The sequence below is a fragment of the Puma concolor genome, chromosome C2 (assembly GCF_028749965.1).
Source record: "Puma concolor isolate L17-30 chromosome C2, mPumCon1.1.hap2, whole genome shotgun sequence".
Lineage (NCBI taxonomy): Eukaryota > Metazoa > Chordata > Mammalia > Carnivora > Felidae > Puma > Puma concolor.
Window position 1 is genome coordinate 55,122,215 of NC_141675.1, and position 26,398 is coordinate 55,148,612.

General features: G+C 38.1%; 1 protein-coding gene across 2 annotated transcripts in view; it reads left to right on the plus strand.

Moving 5' to 3' along the window:
• Window positions 1-26,398, plus strand: part of PPM1L (protein phosphatase, Mg2+/Mn2+ dependent 1L) — a 307,409-nt gene that overhangs the window by 113,212 nt on the left and 167,799 nt on the right. The window contains exon 1 of one of the 2 annotated variants that reach the window (XM_086674640.1): window positions 1,825-2,964. The exons of the other annotated variant lie outside the window; for it this stretch is intronic. The gene's annotated coding sequence lies outside the window, so the exon portion shown is untranslated. Of the gene's footprint in view, window positions 1-1,824; window positions 2,965-26,398 lie in introns of those variants that run through there. 2 annotated transcript variants of the gene reach the window in all.

Here is a 26,398-nt window from a genome sequence, read left to right on the forward strand (position 1 = left end):
TCTATTCTGGGATACTTTAGAAATTTTTATTTCCTTTTCACCCCAGCCTTAAATATATATGTGTACACACACACACACACACACACACACACACACACACACACACATATGTCAAGGCTTCAAAGTCTGCTGTTATACTTCCTCTAAACTATTTTTTTATAATTGGCACTGTTCAATCCTTTTCAGAATAAGATTTAAACTTGAGTTGGAAGAGAGGATGGTTTGGAAGAATCAAGAAGTATATAACAGTGGGATCTAAAACCCAAAACAAAAAGAGGTTGAAGGGACAGATCTGATTTATTCCAGAGAAGCAAGAGTGGGAAGGTGGTATATTATAAAAAAGGCCTTCATGCACATGAACTGTTTGCTTTTAGACTTTGGGGATTAGCTGTTCTCCATCTCTGCTAAGGGCAAAGTAAAAGGAAGTGGTTTTAAGACTGAAACATGAAGAAGCTAACATGAAACAAGGAAGCATTTAGAAATACTTGTTTGTTGAACTAAGTACCTGAACCATCTTAAACAAGACTAAGTGTATCAATAATTCTACCCTATTAGTTTGATTAGGTTGTAGACTCTTGAGTCTTCCCTAGATAGCTTTTATTTATTTTTTTTTTAAGCTTATTTATTTTGAGAGAGAGAGAGAGAGAGAGTGAGAGAGCAGGGAAGGGCAGAGAGAGAGAGAGAGAGAGAGAGAGAGAGAGAGAGAGAGAATCTCAAGCAGGCTCCATGCCCTGCGTAGAGATGGACACAGGGCTTGGCTTGATCTTACGAACTGTGAGGTCATGACCTGAGCCAAAATCTAGTCAGGTATTTAACTGATTGAGCCACCTAGGTGCCCTCCTAGATAGCTTTTAAACTGACATGAGATGATTAGGTATGTCTCACGGTTTATTTCCAATCCTAAAATTTAGTGATTTATTCCAGCAGGCTCTGTAGCTAAATTATGTGCATGTTTCTCTCCCTCCTCTCCTTCCTTCCTCCCTCCCTTTTTTTCTTATTTTGTGTAATATTGAAGACTAGTTTACATAGGTATCATTTAAAAGGTTTATATTTATATTGAAGTCTCCCCTTTGACTGTGGTTCATATTGTATACTCAGACAGCATAATCTGAATATTTTTATTAAGCCGAAAAAGGCCACTTTTGTGTTCCAATTAAAGCATCCTTTTAATATATTATTTATTTTTAAAAGCAGTCCCTGAACACTGAAGCTATGTTATATGCAACACAGATCTTTTCTCCATCTTACTTGGAACAGTAATTCCAGAGAACTAAATCTTTGCCCCAAGTGAGACACTCCTATCGTGTTGAAAGGTGAGCTAGGCTTTTAGTGTGCACTGAAGCTGACGGCTGGCGGTCACTCAGCAGTTTAAGAAATATATGTTGGTCATTCGGGAGGTGGGGGCAAAGAGGTGAAGCATCTGAATTTTGGAGGAGAAGGGTTTAGAGGTTATTAATAGCATCCAGCTGTCCAGAAGAAATGAATGAACCACACTTATAGAAGATATCACTGGCCTAAATATTTTTTCTAAAATAACTCATTATTACTTTCTTTTCAAAACTGTTTTTTTTTTTTTTAATCCTCTCTCTTTCCCATCCATTTGAAGCTTCAACAACAGCCATTAATTTTTGTCAAGCACCTGCCATATACCCCATGCTAGGAACTGGGGATATAGCACTGAACAAGACAAGGCAGGGCAGGTTCCTGGCCTCATGGAGTTTACATTTTACTCCATTATTTTGTGCTCACATGATAAGGAACTAGAATTAGTGTCTGAGATGTAGCACATAGTAAACATCTCAATTATATTTTAATTTATTGTTAAAGTAATATAGGAAAAACAACGTACTACTAGTTTTATTACATTCAAAACTTATATAAAGATATTAAATGTACTGTTTAGGATTTGGGGAGAGTTACTTGTCTGGCAACAATTTTCGTTCAAAAGTTTGTGAAAGATTGAGGTAGATCCTTTGTCCTAATATTTAGGTGGTGTCTGAGATGATTTTTAAAAAGTCAAGGTGCAAAATTTCCTTCCATACAGAGAATCCCCTTGCCACGGAGTCTTTTCTTCCCACCGTATCAGTGCACTTCCTTTGCCGCCACTAAAGATGAGGCAAGGAGGGTCTGTTGCCAAGACTAAGGCAAGAGTGTTCAAGGTTCTGATGAGCATGTGGGTATTCTCCCTCATTAAAGCTATGTTCTAAATACTGCTTATGGGGGCACCTGGGTGGCGCAGTCAGTTAAGCGTCCAGCTCTTGATATCTGCTCAGGTTATGATCTGTTTGTGAGTTCAGACCCTGCGTTGGGCTCTGCACTGATGGTGCAGAGCCTGCTTGGGATTCTGTCTGTCCTTTTCTCTGCCCCTCCCCCATTTTTTCTCTCTCTCCCTCCTTCCCTCTCTCTCTCTCTCTCTCTCTCAAAAACAAATAAATAAACTTTAAGTACTACTCCTTATGTTCTATAGGCAATTTTATTGTCTGTAGTCTACCACATACATTTTTTTCAGGTTAATTAGATGCTTATGTGTCAACCTAGCAACCTAATTGTTGTTTGGAAAATTTTGTTTTAAATTCAGAACAGCTGACCTATAGGTGGATGTTGGAATATTACCTACCCTTGCACTGGGTATACGAGGCCATCTTCTGTGAAGAAAACAAGCACATTTCTATTTGTGGGATGTCCATAGTGTTAGAATTCACTATGCTACAGTAGAATTATTATCTTAGTTAATACATTTCATTGTGAGGAATTTTCTTATTCTTATGGATTGCATCATGGATTGAGGATTTGGTCTTTATTCCATGCTAAAACTTGATTATTAATTAGCCTCTATTCTTCCTCTTTGCTGCCAGAAAATGGTATGATCTTTCATTTCAAAGTTGTAGAGGACTGTTCGTTTTGTTTACCAGATATTTGCTGGGATTTTGGCTACCCGGCACCTGAACTTCTATTCTTGTTTGGGTGAATTATTTGCTGTATGGGCCTTTGGGGGGGCAGGGGATCAGATCTCCCCTCTTCTTGTCCCTGTTGTTAGGTCTCAGACATGTGATAGGCTAAGCCAGTCGGAATTACTCAGATCTTTGAATCTTGAAAGCATGACTCAAAGAAGCATGGGCAGTTTATTGTTGGCAGTGGTAGTGTTGAGAGTCAGGCACCACCACTGTCCAGTCAAGGCAGTGGGGGTGAGAAAGGTATGTTAATGGGATTCTTCTGAGGCTGAGACTTCTGTTTCCCAGCCTCCCTTAGCTCTGGCTCATTTCCAGGCCAGGCATCCAGCTTTATCTTTGAGTCTTAGAATTTTCAATAACCTTCGAATTAACTCCTTTTTTTTCTTCTTTAAGTCGGCCAAAGTTGGTTTCTGTTGTTTATAACCAAGAACCTTGACTGATTTATTGTGTGAAAGCTAACTGCTGCTGAGTATATCTTCCAAAAAATGGTCCCACTAACGTATATCCTATCCTAGATGCCCTTTTTACAGTGTGGTTTCACAGACATACAGGCGGTGTGCATTCCCACTCCTTAAACCTGGGCAGATCACTAGATTGTGGTGGAGCTGATGATGGGTGACTTCCAAGGTGAAGCCATAAAAGGCAGTACAGTTTCTTCCTGGTTCTCCCTCCCAACCCCACTTTTTTTGGGACCTGTTCCCATGAGCCTGAGTCCAGGTACCCTGAATCTACCATGCTAGAGAGATCACGTGGAAAGACAATTACATCGAGTGAGAAGGGATGCCAGAGGAGTCCCAGCTGTTCCAGTTCCCAACTGATGAGTTTTCCCCATTTAAATTTTTTTTTTCAACGTTTATTTATTTTTGGGACAGAGAGAGACAGAGCATGAACGGGGAAGGGGCAGAGAGAGAGGGAGACACAGAATCGGAAACAGGCTCCAGGCTCTGAGCCATCAGCCCAGAGCCCGACGCGGGGCTCGAACTCACGGACCGCGAGATCGTGACCTGGCTGAAGTCGGACGCTTAACCGACTGCGCCACCCAGGCGCCCCGAGTTTTCCCCATTTAGATGACATACAGATATGTGAGTGAGTAAGCTTTCAGATGATTTCAGCCCCCAGCCTTTGAGCTGGCCCAGCAGATGCTGATTGGAGCAGAAATAAACTATCTCCATTGAGCTTGCATTGAAGATTCATTAACAAAATAGGCATTGCTATTGTTTTAAAATACTTTTGGGGACATTGGCTTAGTCAGTTAAGCATCAGACTCTTGATTTTGGCTCAGGTCATGATCTCATGGTCCTGAGATCAAACCCTGCATCGGGGCTCTGTGCTAGACATGCAGCCTGCTTGAGATTTTCTCTCTTCCTCTCCATCTGCCCCTCTCCCCTGCTTGTGCGCTCTCTCTCTCTCTCTCTCTCTCAAAAAAAAAAAAAAAGATACTTTGGGTTTATTATACAGCATTATATATCCAGAACTATGACTATTATACATATTTAAACCAGAACACCTAGTTGTAACTACTAGTATAGAATCATGTCTTTAGATTTTTAAAAGACAGGATTATTGATATAAAATAAACTCACTGATCTAGTTTCCCCCTTTTTGCATCTTATAGATTAAGAGAGTTTATTTGGTCTATTATAGAATTACTTAGCTGGAATAATATTAAAGAGCTTTATTGATGTTGGAATTACAAAATATGAAGGCTATCTTCAATATTGAGCTGTTAAAAATACTAGTTTTCTGGATATTTACAGCAGCTTTGCATCTGATTCCATTGTGGCCGGGATAAAATATTGCTTGGGCATCCCCTGTGTAAATAAGTCTCTAAATGTGAATTCATTCCCTCTATTAAGACTCTAGCACATCTTTCAAAAAGCAAAATGAAAATCCTAATTTTCTTCTGGGTTGGATGTCCCACTTAACAGGGAGATTTAGAGGGAGTTTTAAAAATTAGGAAAAATAGCTCAGAGTTGTTGAGGATTTAACTACGTGTCAGGTACTATGCTAAGTGCTTGCGTATCTTCTCATTCAATGATCATTTAAACAATCTCATGAAGTAGATTCTATTACTCTCCCTATTTTATAGGAAGATAAATGTGTGAGGAAACACATTTAGGGTAAATAAAACTTGTCCAGATCACATAGCTAGCAGCTGGGATTTGAACCCAAGACTCTATGTGTCTTCAGGACCATATATGCCATGCTGTACATCCAGAATGGTTGTGAATGATACTTGAACATTTAGGCCCCTGGATTGCCTTTGGGGCCCCTAACATTCAGTGACAACACACACAAACCCTAGCTTTTTTGCAGATTTCACTCTCAGAGTCAGACAAAGAGATACTTTTCACACCTTCTCCCATTTGCTCTAAGCCCTAGTCTTTAAATGTTTAAAAAGGCTCCCCTTACTCTTTTAGGAAAAGCATGAGAACAGAAGCTTTACGGGGATCTTGATGGTCTCAGTGGCACCTGTTTTGACCAATTCTTTGAAGCAAATCTACTTTTTGTAGGAAGTATACAACTTGTATACGAATGATGCAAAGTAATCTATCCTTCATGATGACACTAATTGGTAAGTGTTTAAAGTAGAAGATTTTCATCTCTAATACTTGAAATTTGAGTCACTTGTGACAGTAATGTAAGGGATTGACGGCTTCTGAGGGTAGAACTTGGAGACCATGCTGCCACATTGCTAGCCTGGGATTATGGCAAACTGCAGACCTCGAGTTGAAGGAGAACAAGGAAAATGATACTGATGTTGGATGAGATCCCGATTACTTTAGTTTTTTTTTTTTTTTAAGTTTATTTATTTTTGACAGAGAGAGAGAGAGTAGGAGACGAGCAGAGAGAGAGAGAGAATTGCAAGCAGGCTCTGCATCAGCAGCTCAGAGTCCAACGCAGGGCTCAAACCCACAAACCATGAGATCATGACCTGAGCCAAAACCAAGAGTTGGACAGCCAACTGACTGAGCCACCAGGCGCTCCGGTTTGTTTTTTTTAAATGTGTATATCATGCCTAGCTTCTTCAGCAGAGATGACTTGTAGGAGAAAATTTGCAAACAGGATGTTAGAAAAAATCCATCTCTGTGTTCCCAACCAAAATTCAAATCTCTTCTCTGAATGTGCTCCTGTATGCTACTGCAGATACTGTACTACTCCATATGACAGCACCACTAAATTTTATATTTAGAGGAATTGATTTCCTAGTGAACAACAGGGCCCTGGAAATTCAGAACTCTCATATACCCTGCACTGGGTTACCAGAGATCTTTTTAATTTAGAGGCTCTGTGAGGGCACAACTACAATGGTTGAAGTGCCTTATTGGGAGATGGGCATGTCCCATTTTCCCTAATGACACAGAGGGAGTAAAAAAAGATTTCATGTTCTTTTTGAGTCTTGCACACAACAACCTGAGCCTAGCATGTGACAAAAAGCCTTTGGTCTTTTTATATCCTTTGAGAATGACTTCTGCACCTAGGTAACCAATCATAGGCTGTGGACCCCTAACTATGGAGGAAAAGGGCAGTTTTGCTAACTAGCCAAGAGAAACAGACATTGCCACATTCTAGAGCATGTAGGTTTGCAAGAATCCAGCCTAGGACAAAGGTTTGCATTTTTTTAAAGTCTGATATTTTCTCAGGTGTTTCACTGCAGAGACCTGGATTTAACTTGAATTCTCCTCTAAGGGCTATTTATTATGAGCTGTGTGTGTCACAGGTATATATCTGACTTCAAATTGAGGTTTGTAAGAAATATTCAGTTTTAAAATTCTTTCTGGATAGCTGAATTTTCAGCAGAGGACTTTGTGCATTCCCACCAGGCTGGAGAGAAATTTGGTCTTTGCCATCTTTAAAGTTCTTCCCAAGTCTTAGTTCATGGCAAGCTGGGGATGGCAGTTGTTTCTACTGAGATGCCTCTTGCCTTAGTATTCATCTCCTTTTGAGGTCTGACAGCTCTCTTGCTTTCTGATTGTGCTTGGTTCCTAGAAACCATTTTTTTTTTTTTTTTTGGAGGCTGGGCAGCTGGTTCCTTCTATCTCCTCCCCATAGGGCACCACTTATATTGGCCCAGTTGGACTGTATACAGATAATTTAGCTCATACCTGCATTGGCATATACATATAAAATGTTTTCTTATCTTTACTAAGAATTTGGGGAGAGAGGTATAGTGAGAAGCCATGGAAGAGAAAGAAGCTCAGGGTTGGGGCCTACATTAGTCTGCTCGGGCTGCTGTAACAAAATATGATAGACTGGTGGCTTAAACAATAAACATTTATTTCTTACAGTTCTGGGAAGTCCAAGATCAAGGTATGACAGATTTGACTCCTGGTGAGAGCTCTCTTTCAGGCTTATAGATAGCTGCCTTCTTGCTTTGTTCTCACATGGCAGGGAGAGAGAGCAAGCTCATGCATGAACTCTCTGATATCTTAGGAGTGCACTAATCCCATCATGAGGACCCACCTTCATGACGTCATCCAAACCTAATTACCTTCCAAAGGCTCCATCTCTAAATACCATGGGAGTTAGAGTGTCAACATAGATTTTGGGGGCTTATAAACATTCAGTCCCAAAGAAGGCCCCTTTTCAGATCTGGTTGAAGAACCTGCTGGATGTATTCACTGGAGGAGTGGAGGAACCTAAGAGAAGCCTTACTCTCAAGTGTGCAGACACTTAAGAAATACGGGGTTTAGGACAAGGGAGGTACAGGTGATCCTTGCCATCATAATGTGGAACATCTCTAAACATTCAGCTTAGCAGGATACATACTCAATGCTAACAGAACCCGTCTGAACAAATTTCATTTATTTATGCCAGATGGAAGAATTCCTCCCCAGGAACCACCACTAAGTTCCCAACATTTTTTAAACTCATAACCTGAATCATTAGCAACTGAGCAACTAGTTCCACTTTGCCCAAGGATAGAGAGGACACCCTGTGTGTGAGGGGAGGTTATTTACCTTTTATGTTGTGAATGTAGCGAAGAAAGAGAAGGCAAACAAAACAGCACTTTCATATTAAAAGAGGTTGGAAGGCTAGATCTTGCCAGAGGGGTAACTAATGAACGTTCCCTTGTATGTGACTCCTACTGTGTGCTTCTGAGAAAGAAATGCTACCTCTTCTTCTCCGCTCTATTCAAGGTTGCCAAACCTTTGAGGGAAATATTTTATATAACTTTTAATTTGTTTTTCAGTTGGATTATCCAAATTCTGATGCTGAGCAGTTCTATCTTAAGAATGAGTGAGTCCTCTCTAGACTGTAAATTGGAGAACTCAGGCCTTTTATTCCTAGATTTTAATTAAGGAAAATAGATATCTCAGGTGGACTAGAATATCCTGTTCAAAAAAGAACTCTTTCCAAGGTTCTCCTCCCTGCTTCCTGTCCTTAGGAATGCTCATTATATTACCTTTGCTTATTAGCTCTAGGAAAGGTGCTGGTGGGTAAGAGAAAGCTAAGGGGACAAGAGAGAATTTTTGCCCCAAGGATTTTATAAATTAGTTGGAGAATATATACACATGAAAATGTTTAGTAACAATTCCAGTAGCATATGATTAAAAGCCAGAATGAATTGGCTGATCGTAAGTTGCTGTAGGACATGGTTAATCAAGTCAGAATCCCATCCAATGCTTGTTGAAACAAATTCATATGCCCTATCCCTAGAGTTTCTGATGCTGTAGGTCTAGAGTGGGGTCCAGTAATTTGGATTTTTAATTTCCCAGCTGGTGCTGATGCCACTGATCTGGAGACAACCATTTGCTAACTGCTGCTCTAGGAGATCAGGGAACAGACAGTTGATGGCAAACGTATGATTGACAGGTATTGATGGTGCTTCTTGCTGTCACTCATTTGATGCAGTTACCCACGCTTCGCTTTTCTGGCCCCATTTTAAGAGGACAGCTTGTAGTACTCTTTAAAATATCCACTTTTGATGGATATAAGCAGACAGCATACTCTTTCCTATAATTAGGTAATTCTTTACAAGGAGAGGAAATTTCTGTCATCTTCCTGGCAACAATAGGAAGAAAACAATATTCTTGTTTTTGCTTTGACCATTATTATTTTCTTTCACCATTCTCCTACCTCCCACATTCACCCATGCATTCCCTAATGTACATTAAGTTTTTTTTTTTTTCAACAGCCAAATGAAAATAGGAAACATGTGTCTTTGGATTCACAATCAGTTAAATTAAAATTGGGTAAATGGAGAGGAGTAAAATTTAGAAAGAATGTAGGGTGAAGAGTTCAGAAAACAAGCTTCCTTGGAAGGAGTTATTTGGTGCTTGGGGAAGAACACTCGCTGATTGAGTATATACATTTCTGGAAAAGAAATGCAATAACATTTTCGCATCCTCTAGATGGGGGTTTGTCATAATGTTTTACTGCAGTAAAGTGGAAGATTTCATTGCTATTAAGTTAGTAGCAATCCAAATGATTCTACTCTCAAATATGTGTTCCTATTACTTCGTATTACTGAGGAAATAGCATTATGCAGTTTTTTTTTTTTTAAAGCAAGGAATCCTTACTTTAAATGCTTGAATCCTTACTTTATTACATTTGAAGTTGCTACCAAATACCAGTACAAGCAGAATAAAAAGTTGTGCTGAAGTATCTCTAGTCCTCTGGGGAAACCAGCTCCTAACCTGTCAAGAACTTAAGGTTGATCTAATCAGGTTGATTTGGGGCATTTTGAGCAAGAACAAATTACCACAAGTCCTTCTCCCCTCCAACCCAGATTTTGCAGCTTTATCCCTTTACTCCATTTTCTTCCATTGATTACATTCAGCTCCCCAAATACAGTGGTATTAGGATTTGGAGATATAGTGAAACTCAGTGTGTATTTCATAGGATAGTAGTTCTTTGTTTTACTTTATGGTAATTTTTTAAATGCTTGGTTGCATGTGATTCCTAATATAGAGAGCAGCTTGTTATTTTTTCTTACTTTTTCAGCAGCATTTTAAAAACACCACTCTGTAAGGTAATGTTCTTTTATTTTGAAGCATACCAATGCATACATATAATTAGGCACTAAGGAGGACTGTATTATTATTATTTTTTTTTTTTGCAAAGATTTTAACTATAGGTTTACATAACAATCCTTTGGATGTGAATTGAAGATGCATGTTAACATGGTGTCTGATACTTCTGCTGTATTTTTACTTCTACGAAGATTGAGGACCTGGTTCCAAGAGAGGGCACCATTTCTCTTAAATGTTTTCTTCCAATTTTTTTTTCATGCTGATAAAACACTAAATTATGCTGTCAATTTCTGGAAACTGAGTTAACAATTTTTTCTTAATTTGGCAATAGCGTAGAAACAGAAGGTTAGGAGAGAGAATAGTGTGAAGAAGTTTGTTGAGCCTGATTTGTACATAATTTTGTTTTTGATCAGTGTCTTCTCAGAATAAATTCAAGACACTCTTCCCCTTCTTTTTCAAGATGAAAGAATCCTCCAACAATTAGTTTCTAATTTTCATTCTCTTAACACTAAAGTTTTAATGATTTCAAAATCTGCTTCCATTTTCAACTATTCTCTCATGTGCTTCTTTTATTTATTTATTTAAATGTTTATTCATTTTTGAGAGAGAGAGAGAGAGAGAGAGAGAGAGAGAGCATGAGAGGGGGAGGGGCAGAGAGAGGGGGACAGAGGATCCAAAGTGGGCTCTGCACTGACAGCAGCAAGCCCGAGGCGGTGCTCAAACTCATGAATTGTGAGATCATGACTTGAGCTGAAGTCAGATGCTCATCTGACCGTGCCACCCAGCTGCCCCTCATGTATGTTTTTAAAATTTTTATACTTATTCTTCCTTTTCAGAATTCTTATTAGGGTTTTCATGCCATGGCACATATCCAGTGACCTCACTCTCTTGCAGTTTGCATCTTATCTCCCAAGATCTTTCTTGAAACAGTTAAGTAATTAATATATATTTGATATCATTAATCTTTGAATAGAGGGAAGGAGAAAGATCATCTGTACATGGTTGACTAGCACTTAAAAACTTGATCTTGATCTTAATTCTCCAAGATACATGAATAATGCTTTTACTATGAGTTGATATAATCTATTTCCTCTCTAATTACTTATTAGAGTAGACATCATCTTAAAGGCCAGGAAGTGTCTGGTTTCTGGATTCTCTAGAACCTTTCCCAGGCTACCACATCTAGCACAGAATTAGCACTTTAGCTGAAGTTTGAATAAATGAATGAAATGAACAAAGGAACATGTAAAGCTTTGAGGAAAAGTAGCATATTTTAGTCATGGGTTCAAGATGGTTAATAAATTATAATATAAAAAAGAGCAGAATTTGGAGTACCTGCCTGGCTCACTCAGTAGAGCATGTGATCTTGATCTCAGGGTCATGAATTCAAGCCCCACATTGGGAGTAGAGTTTACTGTAAAAAACAAAAACAAAAACAAAAACAAAAAACACAACAACTTTTGGCTTACTTTGTGATTTAAAAATATTTTTTATTAGACTTTTTTAAAAGTTTACTTGTTTATTTTGAGAGAGAGAGAGAGAGAGAGAGAGAGAGAGAGAGAGAGTGCATGCAAGCAAGGGAGGAGCAAAGAGAGAGAGAGAGAGAAAGAGAATCCCAAGCAGGATCCATACTGTCAGCATAGAGCTGGACACAGGGCTTGATGTCACTCATGAACCAAGAGATCATGACCTGAGCTGAAGTTCAGTCAGAGATTTAACCGACTGAACCACCCAGGTATCCCTAGACTTTGTTTTTGAGAGCAGTTTTAAATTCACAGCAAACTTGAGTGGAAAGTACAGAGATTTCCTGTATACCCCCTATCCCACACATGGATGATCTCCTTAATTATCAACATCCTGCACCAGAGTGGTACATTTCTCACAGTTGATGAACCTGTGTTGATGCATCATTATCACCCAAAGCCCGCATTTTACATTAGAGTTCACTTGGTGTTGTACATTTGATCATTTGGACAACTATATAATGACATGCATCCACTATTATAATTTCATATAGAATAGTCTCACTGCCCTAAAAATCCTCTGTGGTCTGCCTATTCATCCCTCCCACCAACGTAACCCCTGGCAATTGCTAATCTCTTTATTGGCTTCATAGTTTTACCTTTTCCAGAATGTCATTTGGTTGGAATCGTATAACGTGTAATCTTTTCAGATTAGCTTCTGAACATAGTTATATACATTGAAGTTTTTTCCATGTCTTAGTTCATTTCTTGTTAGCACTGAATAATATTCCGTTGTCTGGATGTACCACGGTTTATTTCTTCATTCACTTACTGAAGGACATCTTGGTTTTTCCAAGTTTGGATTTATAAATAAGCTGCTATAAGCGTTTGTATGCAGATTTTTGTGTGGACATAGTTTTCAACTTCTTTGGGTATAATACCAAGGAGTGTGATTGTTGGATCGTGTGGTAAGAATATGTTGAGTTTGGTAAGAAACTGTCAAATTGTCTTTCAAAGTGGCTGTACCATTTTGCATTCCTCCCAGCAATGAGTGAGAGTTCCTGCTTGCTGCTGGCCAGCATTTATTTGGTGGTGTCAGCGTTCTAGATTATGACCATTTTAATAGGTATGTAGTGGTATCTCGTTGTTTTCATTGGCATTTCCCTGATGACATATGATATGATTAGAGCATGTTTTTATATTCTTACTTGCCATCTGTATATCTTCTTTAGTGAGGTGTCTTTTAGAGCTTTAGCCCATTTTCAATTGTTTCTGTTTTCTGTTTATTTACTTGTCTATTTTACTATTGAGCTGTGAGAGTTTGTGTGTGTGTGCGTGTGTGTGTGTATTTTAAATGACAGTTTCCTTTATCAGATATATCTTTGCTAATATTTTCTTCCAGTCTGTGGCTTGTGTTTTCATTTCCTTGAACTTACTTATTTTAATTTGATTGATTTTTGAATATGGGATATAGTTGCAATGTAGAAAATTTTAAAAGTGTTGTGTTTGTTTCCTAAGGTTGCCATAACAAAGTACCGCTGTAGGTGGTTTTAAACAACAGGAACTCATTCTCTTAAGTCCTGGACGCTACAAGTCTGCAAACAAGGTTGTTGGTAGGGCCATGGTCTCTCTGAAGGCTCTAGGAAAGAATCCTTCCTTGCCTCTTCTAGCTTCTGTTGGTTAGGGGAAATTCTGGTTTGCAACTCCATTGCTCTCTCTGTCTGCTTCTGTCATCATTGGGGTTCTCCGTGTGCCCCTCTATGTCTGCATCCAATTTTCTCTCTTCTTTTAAGGACATTAGTTATTGGAATATGGCCCACCCTAACCTACCATGACCTCTTTTCTACTTGGTTATATTTGCAAAGACCCAATTTCCAAATAAAGTCACATTTTATAAGTATGGGGAGAGAGGTGTTGCAACTTGAATAGATTTCTTCTTGGGGACACAGTTCTACCTACTACAGATATAAAAGTGTGTAAATGAAAAATTTCTCACCTGTATCCCCAAGTCACCTAGTTGCACTCCTGAGAGGCACATATTATTTGAGTTTATTTTAAATAACTGCAACTAGTCTAAAAATGACTTAATGGAGGAAAGTCTCATTTTCTCCTAGAAGAATCAGTCTTATTCTCATCTTTTTCATTCATCAAAACTTCGTGATTTTTAGTCATCACATTTATCCCATGTCCTTGGCTGAGTTCAGGGATGGGGGAAGAAAAGGTGAAATGTTCAAGTAGAAACTAAATATAGTGAACCTATATTAATCATTGAGTGAAACATATTCTGTATCCATGTGACTCCCTCATTAAATGTCAGACATTGTGTGGGTAGCACTTAATCACTCACTTGCTGGCACAAAGTAGACTGTTGCTAGTTTTAAATCCTAGTAACATTAAATCCTATAGTATTTGGTTATGATAGTTCTTATTTAGATGCATGTTATTAAGTGTTTTGAAATGAATTTGTTGTTATGTATATATTATATTGTGAAAATGATGTTATTAAAATAAAACTCTTTGAGGCACTGCTCTATTGAGTTAGATGAAACCTATGAAGGATAGTTCTGTTCTTTGATACTTAAAATAAGTGCCAATATCTTATGCCTCTAAAAATATGAAATATATATACAAAAATTGTATATAATGCTGCATAGTAGCATATTAAATGATGTGCAAAGTCGTGCAGTAAGTAGCCAATATTTTTAACTTTGTTTAGCATACAGTTTCCCATAAAGCTCTTTCTAAAACATGATTTACATCTCTCATTACTATTGTTTCCAAGAATATATTTGGAGGAATGAAGGTCTACAAGCAGAAGGTAGAGTTAACACATGGAGTCAGAAGCCAAGCAATGAGGCAGGGCAGATAGGTAGAACTTTTATGTGTCCTCTCTCCAATAGATTGTGACTTATGGTCTTTTTGTTGCCATGGGAACCATTGACTTGCTGTCTGAGAGTTGGAGGGAATGGAGGATAACAACAAAACCCTGGGTTTGGGGGTTGGACAGATCTGGTGTAAATCTCACTACTGCTACTTACTAGTTAAGTGACCTTTGGCAAGTTGCTACATTTTTCTAGGCCTAAATTTCTTTATGTATATGGGGAGAAAAACACAGTTCCCATCCCTAATGAATTTACCATCTAATTGGAGGGTGAGGTTAGAAGACCTGTGGTTATATAATAAGAATTTGATTCTTGCTTTAAGAGATACTCACAGTGGTTGGGGGGTTTAAAAGGAGGCAGAAGCCAGCCAGTTGGAAAACCAGAAGAGGCTTCATGGGGGAGCTGGTGTTTAGGTAGGTAGATGTACCTGGTTTAGTAAGACTAACATTTGAAGACCTAGTAGGGGGAGCATTCCAGGCAGAGCAAAAACAAAAGCAATGGTGTGGAGATGGGGAAGGAAAGGCCTTTGAAATATAACAAGTGGTCTTATTTCTTTAGAAACAGTTGAGATTAAACAGACATCATAACTTTGTGCCCTCTGTGCTGCCAGGGACCCAGTGGTACAGATGGTTTTAGTAGTGCTAATGGTGGCTTTTGAGCAGACTAATGCATTTAATAACTACTATGACACCATTACCAAGTAAATAACCTTGTACTTGAATAAGATTTAGCTTTTACTGGATGTTCTTAAAAATCTGGTCACTGTACTAAAGTGCCAGTACACACATCTTCTGACACAGAGCCCCCATACAATGGAATAGGGACATTTTCATAAATATTTCAGGATTTCTAAATTATTTTCCCAAGTTAGTGTTGAGGGAAAGCTTCATTGATGAATAAGACTTTAATATCATTGAGTAAGGTTTAACAGGTTTCTTTATTCCTAAACTTCTCAGTTTATTGTGCTAATGTGCAGCGTGTGCCCCATGAAGGGAGATTTAGTGTGTGTCACTTCCCGAGCTTATTGGACCTCCGAATCCTTTGTTCCTTGACTTAATATTAATATCTCCCCAAAGATGTTGTCTTTCTTTCAGTCATCAGGGTCAGTATTCTTACACCTGTTGAGCTTTTTCAAAGGCAGACATACTTATCCTTTTCCTTACTCATGCCCTTTTCCAGTGTAACAGATTTGCAGTGGGGCAGGACTGGGACAGGTGCTCAGAAGGTTAGGAACAATGTGGGCTCCTTGATGATTCTGATATCTCACATCCATTCTTCCAACCTCCTACTTCCTGTCTCCACCCCATCTTTGTCTTGACCTAAGGTATAAATTATTCTGTCAGTGGCGTGAACAGTTAAGGCTCAAGCCCTAATTGCTAAACTTTTGCAAGAGAAACCTTATTAAAAAGTCATGAAGAAAAGTATAAATATGAACATGAACATGTAAGCAAAGGCTAAATAGGTTATAGATCACCTCTAGAATAGCAGCAGATAATGTACCAGGACTATTATCATGCAAAGGGAGTACATTTTAGAATTTACAAGTTTATTTCTTTTTTAAAATTTTTTTTTTTCAACGTTTATTTATTTTTGGGACAGAGAGAGACAGAGCATGAACGGGCGAGGGGCAGAGAGAGAGGGAGACACAGAATCGGAAACAGGCTCCAGGCTCTGAGCCATCAGCCCAGAGCCCGACGCGGGGCTCGAACTCACGGACCGCGAGATCGCGACCTGGCTGAAGTCGGACGCTTAACCGACTGCGCCACCCAGGCGCCCCTACAAGTTTATTTCTAAAAGCCTAATTTACTTTTATATGAATATTTTAAACCCACATTAATATATCTTCAAACAATACAATATATAGGAAACTTTCTGCTAAAGATTAAGGTTTGATATTTTGAAAATTCAATAAAACAAACATAATTTGGCTCAGAATTATCAAGGATGTGCTGTGCAACTGATACTACTTCTCTTTGTACATTTCTTTTTTTTTTTTAAGTTCATTATTTATTTTGAGAGAGAGAGAGAGAGCCAGAGAAGGGCAGAGAGAGAGGGAGAGAGAATCCCAAGCTGGCTCTGCGCTGGCTGCACTGAGCCTGATGTGGGGCTCCAGCTCACGAACTGCGAGATCATGACCTGAGCCGGAGCCAAGAGTCAGATGCTTAACCGACTGAGCCACCCAGGCACTGCAGCACATTTCTTTTGATTCTTAGATTCTTAGCACTTTTGTAAGAGGTCAGAAAAAAGTTAAAATTCAGATTTTTGCTATATGTTATCATTTGTGGAAATTGGAGGGAGTGTATAATTGCTTATTAGACTCCTGTAATTCATTGATAGTAGGGATCAATCATTTCAGTAAAAGTCATTATTCTTTTGGCTGCATAACTATTTATTTTTTTAATCTATGTGTTTAGCTTTTTGACAAAGATCTGCATGATAATTTTTTCTTAATAGTTCTCAGGTAGAAATGTGTGTGTGTGTGTGTGTGTGTACAAAATTGTACACATAATGTAGTATCATGTAGTAAACCCATAAAGACTGTCCTCAGTGATTCTCGGAAGCAAGATGTCTTTACTTCTGGATCAAGTACCTCAGAATATACTGAACTTGCTTTCCTTACATCATCAAAATGCATATGCTTCCTATTGGAAATGATAATATCTCTCCTTTTTATGATGGATAAGAATTTTCTGTATATAGAATGCAGGGAACCAATATAGGAAAGTGCCTAAAGGAATGTGTATAAGTTGCCAAAATTTATACCTCCTGAGATGTTTCTAAGAGCATCATAAATAGCATATAGTGAATGCCTTCCCTCCAGCTGAGCTTTTGAAATAGCTCACTCAGCACTTTTGTTAAATAATATCCCTGGGACATGAACCGAATAGCATTTCCTGTTCAGTCTCATCTGTCATTTTCCTGATTCCACAAACCAGTCTCCAGATGTCAAAATATAAAGGTGAAAGTGAGTGAAATTGTTTTTATTTACAGAGCTCCCTAAATCAAACCAGGATTATCTCCTGCCACCATGACCCTATGAAATTCTAAACCATTTTTAACCTTCATTGTAGTTTCAAACAATATACTATACTTGGAGACCATTTTAGCTGAGTTGTATAATCTGCTGTTATAAATTCTGCCAGAATAAAATTATCATGAGCCTGAGATAATCATTGTAAAACATGCTTGTAGGACCTTTATAAATACTACACTGAAACTCTATTGCTACTTAATATCTCCAGCATTGCAAGAAAGAGATAGACTATTGGTTTCTGTTTCTCTTGCAAGTACTTATGAGTGTGGCTTCAAGGTGTGGAGGAAACATGAAGCGAAAATGCACTGTGAAACACCAAAGTGCTGTGTAAGTACGGGTATTATAGTGGTTTCATGAAGCTTGACTTATCTGTTTTGTGTGCATTTTAGGTTTTCAGATGTGCAAGTTTTATTATATTCCATTAGGGGAAAATGGCTCATGTAGTCTTTTCAATTGCCTCTCATATGTCCAAAAGTTTGGGTATTAATAGACTCAATTCTAGAAAAGAAGAACTCATAAATAATACCTAGTTGAGTTGTTTCATTTTTCAGATTAGAAACTAAGGTCTAGAGAGATGAGGTACCTTGACCAAGCCAGTTAGTAGCAGCTCTGAGTTAGAAGCTGTCTGGCTCTCTAGTCAGATCCCCAGTTTATTATTCATACCTCAGTAGATATGGAATCTTGTTTACCAACAACATCAACAACCACAAAGCTTGTTGGCCTTGCCCATATTTTTAGCATACTTTGGTTTTTTTTGCATAAAAAACATACTCAATAATAAACTTGCTTTCAGCAGATTTGATTTCCCTATAATCAGGCATCATGATCAATTTATAAATGTGGATCTAACGATCTTGAAATTCTAGATTTTATATGATATTTTAATTCACTTCATAGGAACTTGTTAACTTATTGTTATCTGTTTTTATTTTTGCTAAAATACAGGTCTTCCACTTTTTTTCTCCTGGGCCTTTTATCACACAGTGTCTTGGGGGAAGAAAAGGAAGTTATCATAGTTTGTATTTGATGTTATGTTCACATTATTGCCTAAAATAGGGGTTAGATGTCACTTGGGACTTTACGGTGGTATAGCCTGACTCTGAATTTCATCCTCACATTGGTGAACTAGTGTGAAAAGCTCTTAACTTTGGAAGACCTGGCTGAGTTCCTGCAAGCGCTCCTTTTCACCCACTGTTTTCATTTGGGTCATCACTATCCCCTCTGAACCTGTTTTGTGATGGATACAATGGGAATAATACTTGTCCATCTGTGTCTTAGAATGTGATGCTCATACCATTTCTGAGAAATTTATAAAAGAGTGCTTTATTTTGTTTGGAAGCCCTTGATCCTTTGGGTATTTTCTCTCAATAGGGACATCAAGGAGGCACCTCAAACCCCTAATATCTGTTCCTGAAGAAGAAGAAGGAGGGGAAGGGAAAGGAGAAAATGTTTTATAAATTGAAAAATGCAGTCTAAAGACAGTATAAAGTGCTCTAATATTGTTAGCAGGAAACAACTCCCCCTCCTTCAAAAGTTTTTTTTTTTTTTTTAATTTTTTTTTTTAACGTTAATTTATTTTTGAGACAGAGAGAGACAGAGCATGAATGGGGGAGGGTCAGAGAGAGGGAAAAGTTTTTTAATTGATACCTTAGGACCAGGAAATTGCTCTACTCTTCTATTTGCTGTCCTGTCCTATTTTGCAAAATCTTACTCTTCCCAAAAGTCCCCTCTCAAATGCTGCTGCTTCTTTAAGCTTTTCTGATTCCCCTCTCACATTAGGTTGGGTATCATAGTGGTTTTTTGGTGCTTATTCTTTAACTAGAATGAAAGCTTCTTCAGAGGTTGTTGTGATGAAACTTTTAGGAGAAGGCCTTGCACATTGTAGTTGCTCAGTAATATTTGTTAAGTTGATATTGGGGGCGATGCATTTTTTTTTTTTTTAGTATTGTTTCTCAATTCCTTCCTTATAATTTTACTTTGAGTTATTTACCTAGAGTTGAAACAATAGTGTGGGGAAAAAAGTCTTTAACTTCAAATGTCTTTCAGTACATATATTTTTTATTAATTGGAATCAGAGCAGTTGAAAAAAAAGTGGTATTTTAAAAGTTGTAGCTTATTTTATAAATCAGCTCAGCTGCACATCTTGACTTTTAACTCTTATTTTCCATTCATATTTTTTCTAGTGATCATATTTAAATATTCAAAGTTAAGAACTGAGTTTTGGGCAAATGATTCCTCAAAAAATTATATTTATTTATTTTTATATTTTTTAATGTGTATTTTTTTTGAGAGAGAGACAGAGTACGAGCAGGAAAGGGACAGAGAGACAGAGAGGGATACACAGAAGCGGAAGCAGAATCCAGGCTGTGAGCTGTCAGCATAGAGCCCAGTGTGGGGCTTGAACCCATGAACCATGAGATCACGGCCTGAGCCGAAGTCAGATGCTTTTCCAACTGAACCACCCAGGTGCCCCCAAAATTATATTTATTTAAAAAAAATTTTTTTAATGTTTTTATTTATTTTTGAGACAGAGACAGAGCCTGAACAGGGGAGGGGCAGAGAGAGAGGGAGACACAGAATCCAAAGCAGGCTCCAGGCTCTGTCTGAGCTATCAGCACAGAGCCTGACATGGGGCTTGAACTCATGGACTGTGAGATCATGACCTGAGATGAAGTTGGACACTCAACCAACTGAACCACCCAGGCACCCCAAAATTATATTTATTTTTTAAAAGGAAGTTTATTTCAATTTACTCATGGCAAATCAATTTTTAGAAGAAAAGTGTGTTGTCTTAAAGATTGATGACATATTCAAGCTGGTGACCAGAGCATTCCTACCTTCTTTCAAAAGTAGGTGTAGGTGTCATGTGAACAATGATGCATCACATTTTATTTTCTACTACTAGAGTGTTCCGACGTGATAAAAATCATCGTTTACAATATTATGATCAAAAAGAAAAGGTATTTATTGGCTGAGAGGCTTGTGTTTCTAGATCTTTGGAATTATGATGGAAATTTTGACAGAATCATAAACCAAGTTGACATTAATGGGAATTGCTTCCATTATGATCTTGTCTAACCTTATTAGAAGGTCATTTGGAAACTTTAGATAATCAGATAGTTCTATGACCAAGTAGAAATAGTGCTTTATCTTTTGTGTTTTAACCTTTGGGTGCTTCCACCAAGTGTAGTTTTAGTGTGTATCCTTCCTTTGACTGTTAACACCTCTTACAATGATTACTAGTCTAGTCACTGTGACTAGCTGACATTTCTGTTATTACTGACTTTCATAAAGGTTCATTATCAATTGATGACAATGCTCCTGAAGTCTCTAGCTAGGTAGTCACTTTTTGCTTTTCTTAGCCTTCTACCGTCACCCCTGCATGAATCTCTATAGTGGTGGTGGTCCTTACCTCTAATCCTAACGTGAAGGAATGTGGAATGGGGCAAAGAGAACAGAAAGCTCAATGCTAGCATTGGCTCTGACCACTAATGAGCTTTAAAGCTTTGAGCAAATGATTTCTGATCAGTAATAATGTAGGTTGCATTAGGTAATTTTAAAGATGCCTCTGGCTCTGAGATTCTGTAATTCATCAAAATTCATCTGCCAGAATGGCACTGTAATAATTAGGTAGACTGACAGCTGGATGCAGGGAAATGACAGAGCCAGAAGCTTCAGTCTACACTATCCCTGGTGAACATTCATGTTTGCATATTTTAATAACAGTATTCTCGGCATCCCACCTCTACCCAATCACTTACTTAGCAAGAAGCTTTGTCCCTCTTAACATTTCACAACTATGTAATTTAATGAAATTCATTAGTACCAACAAAAGGAGTAACAGTGATATTTTAATATACCTTTATTATCATTCCTTGTATTTGAGAAACCAATTGAAAGACTTTTAGCTTTGACTTCTAAGGAAGAAAAAAATCACCTGTCTTTATTTAATGGAGGAAAAAAGATCTCCAATAAAGAATAATGCCCCAGAATTGTCATTCACTTCACACTTGCTCCTCTTTAGGCATGCAGAACCTCATGTGTTCTTAAGCATAAAATGGAAGGTGACACATTAAATGAAGGGTCTTTCTGAAAAATAAAGTAGACAAAATCACTTTACTCTCAAGAATAGTTGTGAAGTGAAAACCAAAAATAATAGCTTATTCATAGTCAATATTTGGAAGTATTTCTTAAGTCCAGAAAGGTCAGAGGGAAATCCAGTAAATGTCAACACTGTTTGTCAGGTGGGGAGATTCACAGCATCTCCTGAGAAATTTAATTTATATTAATGAGGAGTGAAACCTGCCTAGGGCTGTCTCAGAGATTGCTCTGGTGTCAATTTTAATGATCTAACTTCATGAAAAGGATTTTTACCAAATTATTCAGCAAGACAACCTCATATGAGATTACTTTTTAATTGTGAGGCCTCAGCTACTCTGACCCCTGCTGAACCACAGTCACACATGGGGGCTTCTTGCCTCACTAAATTGATAACTTGCTGTCACTTCTGACCCTTTTTGGGTTCTTAGGGGACCATGCCAATCCAAGTGAGATTCTGACAGTAAAGTTCTACTTCAATTCAGCAGACATTCATGAAGACCTCTAACTGAGGCAATGTGGGAGTGACAGCAAGCGCTACTGTTTATAAACACTTAGTGTTCCAGGTGCCCTACTAAGCATTTTATATGGCCAATTTCTAATCTGTAACTTCACAGAATTACAGAGGAGGAGATAAGGATTCAAAGATGTTAAGTTTGTTTGCCCAGGATCATACTGTTAAGTGATTGGCAGAAACAGGATTTGAGAAGTCTGTTTGGCTTTCAAATTCCATGGTTTTTCACTCCTCCCCTATTTCTTGGGTTTTTCCTTTACTCATGGAATGTTTCAAAGTTCATAACAGCTTCCATTTATCTAGCAAAGGTATGTTTCAGACATTGTGCTTGGTGTTTTATTATGTAAACCTCTGGAAGAGATGACACTGGCCCCACTTATGAGTGAAGAAGGAGGGCTGGAGGGTTAAACAGCTTGCCCCAATTCAGACAACTCCAAAATAATGAGGCTAGGATTCTAACCTCTTCCCAACCTACATTCTTACTGTTAGAGAGCTGTGACTAATAGTGCTGTGTCCTGGGTTGGTAGAAAGGTGACAAAGCCAGTTCTCTATACTCTAGTAAGTAGCAAGAAGTCCACTGGGTTCAGATGGACACAAACTCAAGTGTCTATAAAACCAAGCAGAATGATGTAGATGTGAAATGAAGTGATTTTTAAAAGGTGCTGGGGGGGCGCCTGGGTGGCGCAGTCGGTTAAGCGTCCGACTTCAGCCAGGTCACGATCTCGCGGTCCGTGAGTTCGAGCCCCGCGTCAGGCTCTGGGCTGATGGCTCAGAGCCTGGAGCCTGTTTCCGATTCTGTGTCTCCCTCTCTCTCTGCCCCTTCCCCGTTCATGCTCTGTCTCTCTCTGTCCCAAAAATAAATAAACGTTGAAAAAAAATTTTAAAAAAAAATTAAAAAAAAAATAAAAGGTGCTGGGGAAGCACAGAGGCAAGAAAATTAATGCCAGATAAAAGGTACAGAATGGTTTTGCCAATATGGAGGCATTTAATGAATCGGATTGCAGAATACAAAGAATGCAAGGAAACACACTTCAGGCCAAGGAGCTAGTTTCCCCTAGAGTACAACTTTGGCCGTATTTCCTACATTTGAATGCATAGTGGTTTTGTTATTAATTTCAAATAGTTTGTAACTTAGTTTTAATTTTCTCACTGGTTCATGACTCAATTTCTATTGTCAGAGTCTATAACTGGTTAGATTTTTTTGTTTATTAAGTTGTTTTATTTGTATTGTTTTGGGTCAGAGAAAATTACTGAACTCTTCTTGATTTAGGAATTCATTGAGGTTTTTTGTGTGCTCTATTAAATGATCAACTTTTATAAATGTTCCATGGATATTTGAAATGAATATGCAAATATAGATACATTTTCTAAAGAGTCAAAGGATTGGATTGAATTATTCTAATTGGATTGGATTATTCTAATCTTCACATATTTTTTCTTTGAGGAAATAAATCCTGAGATGAGAGTTTCTCACTGGTATTTTGGATTGAATAAATTCTATATTTCTCAGTTTTTTGTTTTTTTTTTTTTAAATTTTTTTTTTCAACGTTTTTTATTTATTTTTGGGACAGAGAGAGACAGAGCATGAACGGGGGAGGGGCAGAGAGAGAGGGAGATGCAGAATCGGAAACAGGCTCCAGGCTCCGAGCCATCAGCCCAGAGCCTGACGCGGGGCTCGAACTCACGGACCGTGAGATCGTGACCTGGCTGAAGTCGGACGGCCCACCGACTGCGCCACCCAGGCGCCCCTATATTTCTCAGTTTTTAATTCATGTAATTAGATGCTATGTGTTTTGGTGTATAAAAATGTGGGATTATTATGTCTTCTTAGATTATACTTGCTAATCAGTATAAAATATCTATTTTAGGGCATCTGGATGGCCCAGTCAGTGAAGCATCTGACTTTGGCTCAGGTCATGATCTCGCGGTTCGTGAGTTCAAACCCCGTGTCAGGCTCTGTGCTGACAGCTCAGAGCCTGGAGCCTGCTTCAGATTTTGTCTCTGTCTCTCTCTGCCCCTCTCCTGTTTGTACTCTGTCTCTCTCTCTCTCTGTCAAAAATAAATAAACATAAAAATTTTTTTAAAGTATCTATCTTGTTTCATTTAACTTTTGTGAACTAAATTTATTGTAAAATAGGAGCCTGGGAGATTCAGGCTTCTGGTTATGGAATGAGTTAGTCATGGGAATAAAAGATGCAGCAAAGGAATACAGTCAGTGATCATTGTAATAGTGATGTAAGGGGGCAGGTGGTAGCTATACTTGTGGTAAACACAGCATAATGCATAACTTGTCAAATCACTATGACAAGTATGCCTGAAACTAATGTACCATTGTGTGCCAACTATACTCAAATTAAAAAACAAAAGATTAAAAATTTACTGTCAAACAAATGTGCTCATAGCTAATCTGTTTATATACAAGATGCATTGTACTCACCACCCTTTTGTGTCATATTATTTTAGGATGATTTTTTATATTCACAGTTTTTTACTCCTTTAAAAAATGTAGCCTATTAATATATATTTTGATTGCTCATATGGTCCTATGCCTGTCATTTAATTTTGTATATTCTGATACTTTTGGAGGGTGTTTTATTTTAGCTTTTTCTTTCTTTCACTTCACTGATTTCTTTTAAAAATTCTTGAAAATTATTCATTTTCTTTTCTACTAGTGATGGTCCTTTAATCATTACACATATACTTAATCAATATAAAAAATAAAAATATCTATAACCTCTAAACAAATAAGAAGACATATTTAGCATGCTTTAATTTATCCTTTCTTACATTTACCTCTTCCTTAATACTTCAAATATTTTATAGACATAACCTGAAAATTTATTTTCACATCACCATCCATGTAGGTATATTTTACCTATATGTTTTGTCTTAAAAAAAAAAAAACATTTTCAGGGGTGCTTGGGTGACTCAGTTGGTTAAGCATCTGACTTTGGCTCAGGTCATGGTCTCATGGTTCATGGGTTTGAGCCCCGCGTCGGGCTCTGTGCTGACAGCTCAGAGCCTGGAGCCTGCTTCGGATTCTGTGTCTCCCTCTCTCTCTGATCCACCCCCACTCACACTCTGTCTCTCAAAAATAATAAATAAACATTAAAAAAAACCCAACCCCCCCCCTCACATTTTCTTGATAATTACGTGAACATTTACAGCCACAGTGAAGTAATTTAACTTTGTTTTACTGGGTTCATTGCTCCCATTTTGTGCCTGCTATCTCACCATTTCTTGAGTTTTTTATTGGATTACCATTTGTCACTTAGCTGGTGTAAGTTTTCTCCCTCAAGTAGTTGTTACAGAAAGAGTAAATGAGTGGACAATATTATTGGTACCATCAGTGACTTTCATAGCATTGTACCTACTAATCAGTTCTTTGCCCTCATCTTACCTAAGCTTTCTATAGCAACTGACAATCACTTTCTCTTGTCTTCATTTGGTTTCTAAGATGCCACTTTTTAAAAATTCTTTTGTCTTAACTATAGAGAACAATCAGATGGTTACCAGAGGGGAGATGGGTGGGGTGGGGTGGGGGATGGGTGAAATAGGTGAAGGGGGTTAAGAGTACATTTATCTTGATAAGCACTGAGTAATATATGGAACTGTTGAATCACTATATTGTACACCTGAAACTATATAACATTGTTATGTTAACTACACTGGAATTTAAAAAAAAATTAATTCTCCTTTTAGCTCATTGGACACTATTTCTTGGCTGGTTCTTCTTTATCTCCCTAGTCTCTTTATGTTGAAATGTCTTAGCGCTTGTTTTTCAACTCCATTTTCTTCTGTTTTCTTTCATTCCCTAGGTGATCTCATTCAGGTCTGTGGCTTTAAATGCCATCTATATATAGCCAAAGTTACATCTTTTGCTTTCACATCTCCTGTGAATGAATACTTGATATCTTGAAATTAACATGCCCCAAACTGAACTCTCATTTTCCCTACCCAAACCTGAACTTTCCTAAGTATTACTCCTCTTATTAAGTGTCAAATCTAGCATTCTACTTGCTTAAGCCAAAAACATTGGAGTCTTGCAGTTCATCAAGCAAAATAAAACTTTGGGTTGTCAAATTCACTGAAAAATCTTGTAAGCTGTATCTTACAAGATATATCCAGAATTGGACCATTTCTTTCTTTCTTTTTATAAGTTTATTTATTTATTTTTTTAGAGAGACAGAGAGACAGAGAGACAGAATGAGTGGGGAAGGAGCAGAGAGAGAGGGAGAGAGAGAACCCCAAGTTGGGTCCGTGCTGTCAGTGCAGAACCTAATGTGGGCTCTATCCCATGAACTGTGAGATCATGACCTGAGCTGAAATCAAGAGTCGGACGCTTAACTGACTGAGCCACCCAGGCACCTCCAGAATTGGACCATTTCTTGCCATCATCCTGGTTACTACCCTTGTCCAAGCTACTAGTGTTTATTTCTGTTATTGCATAGCTTCCTAGCTGGTTTCTCTACTTCTGCC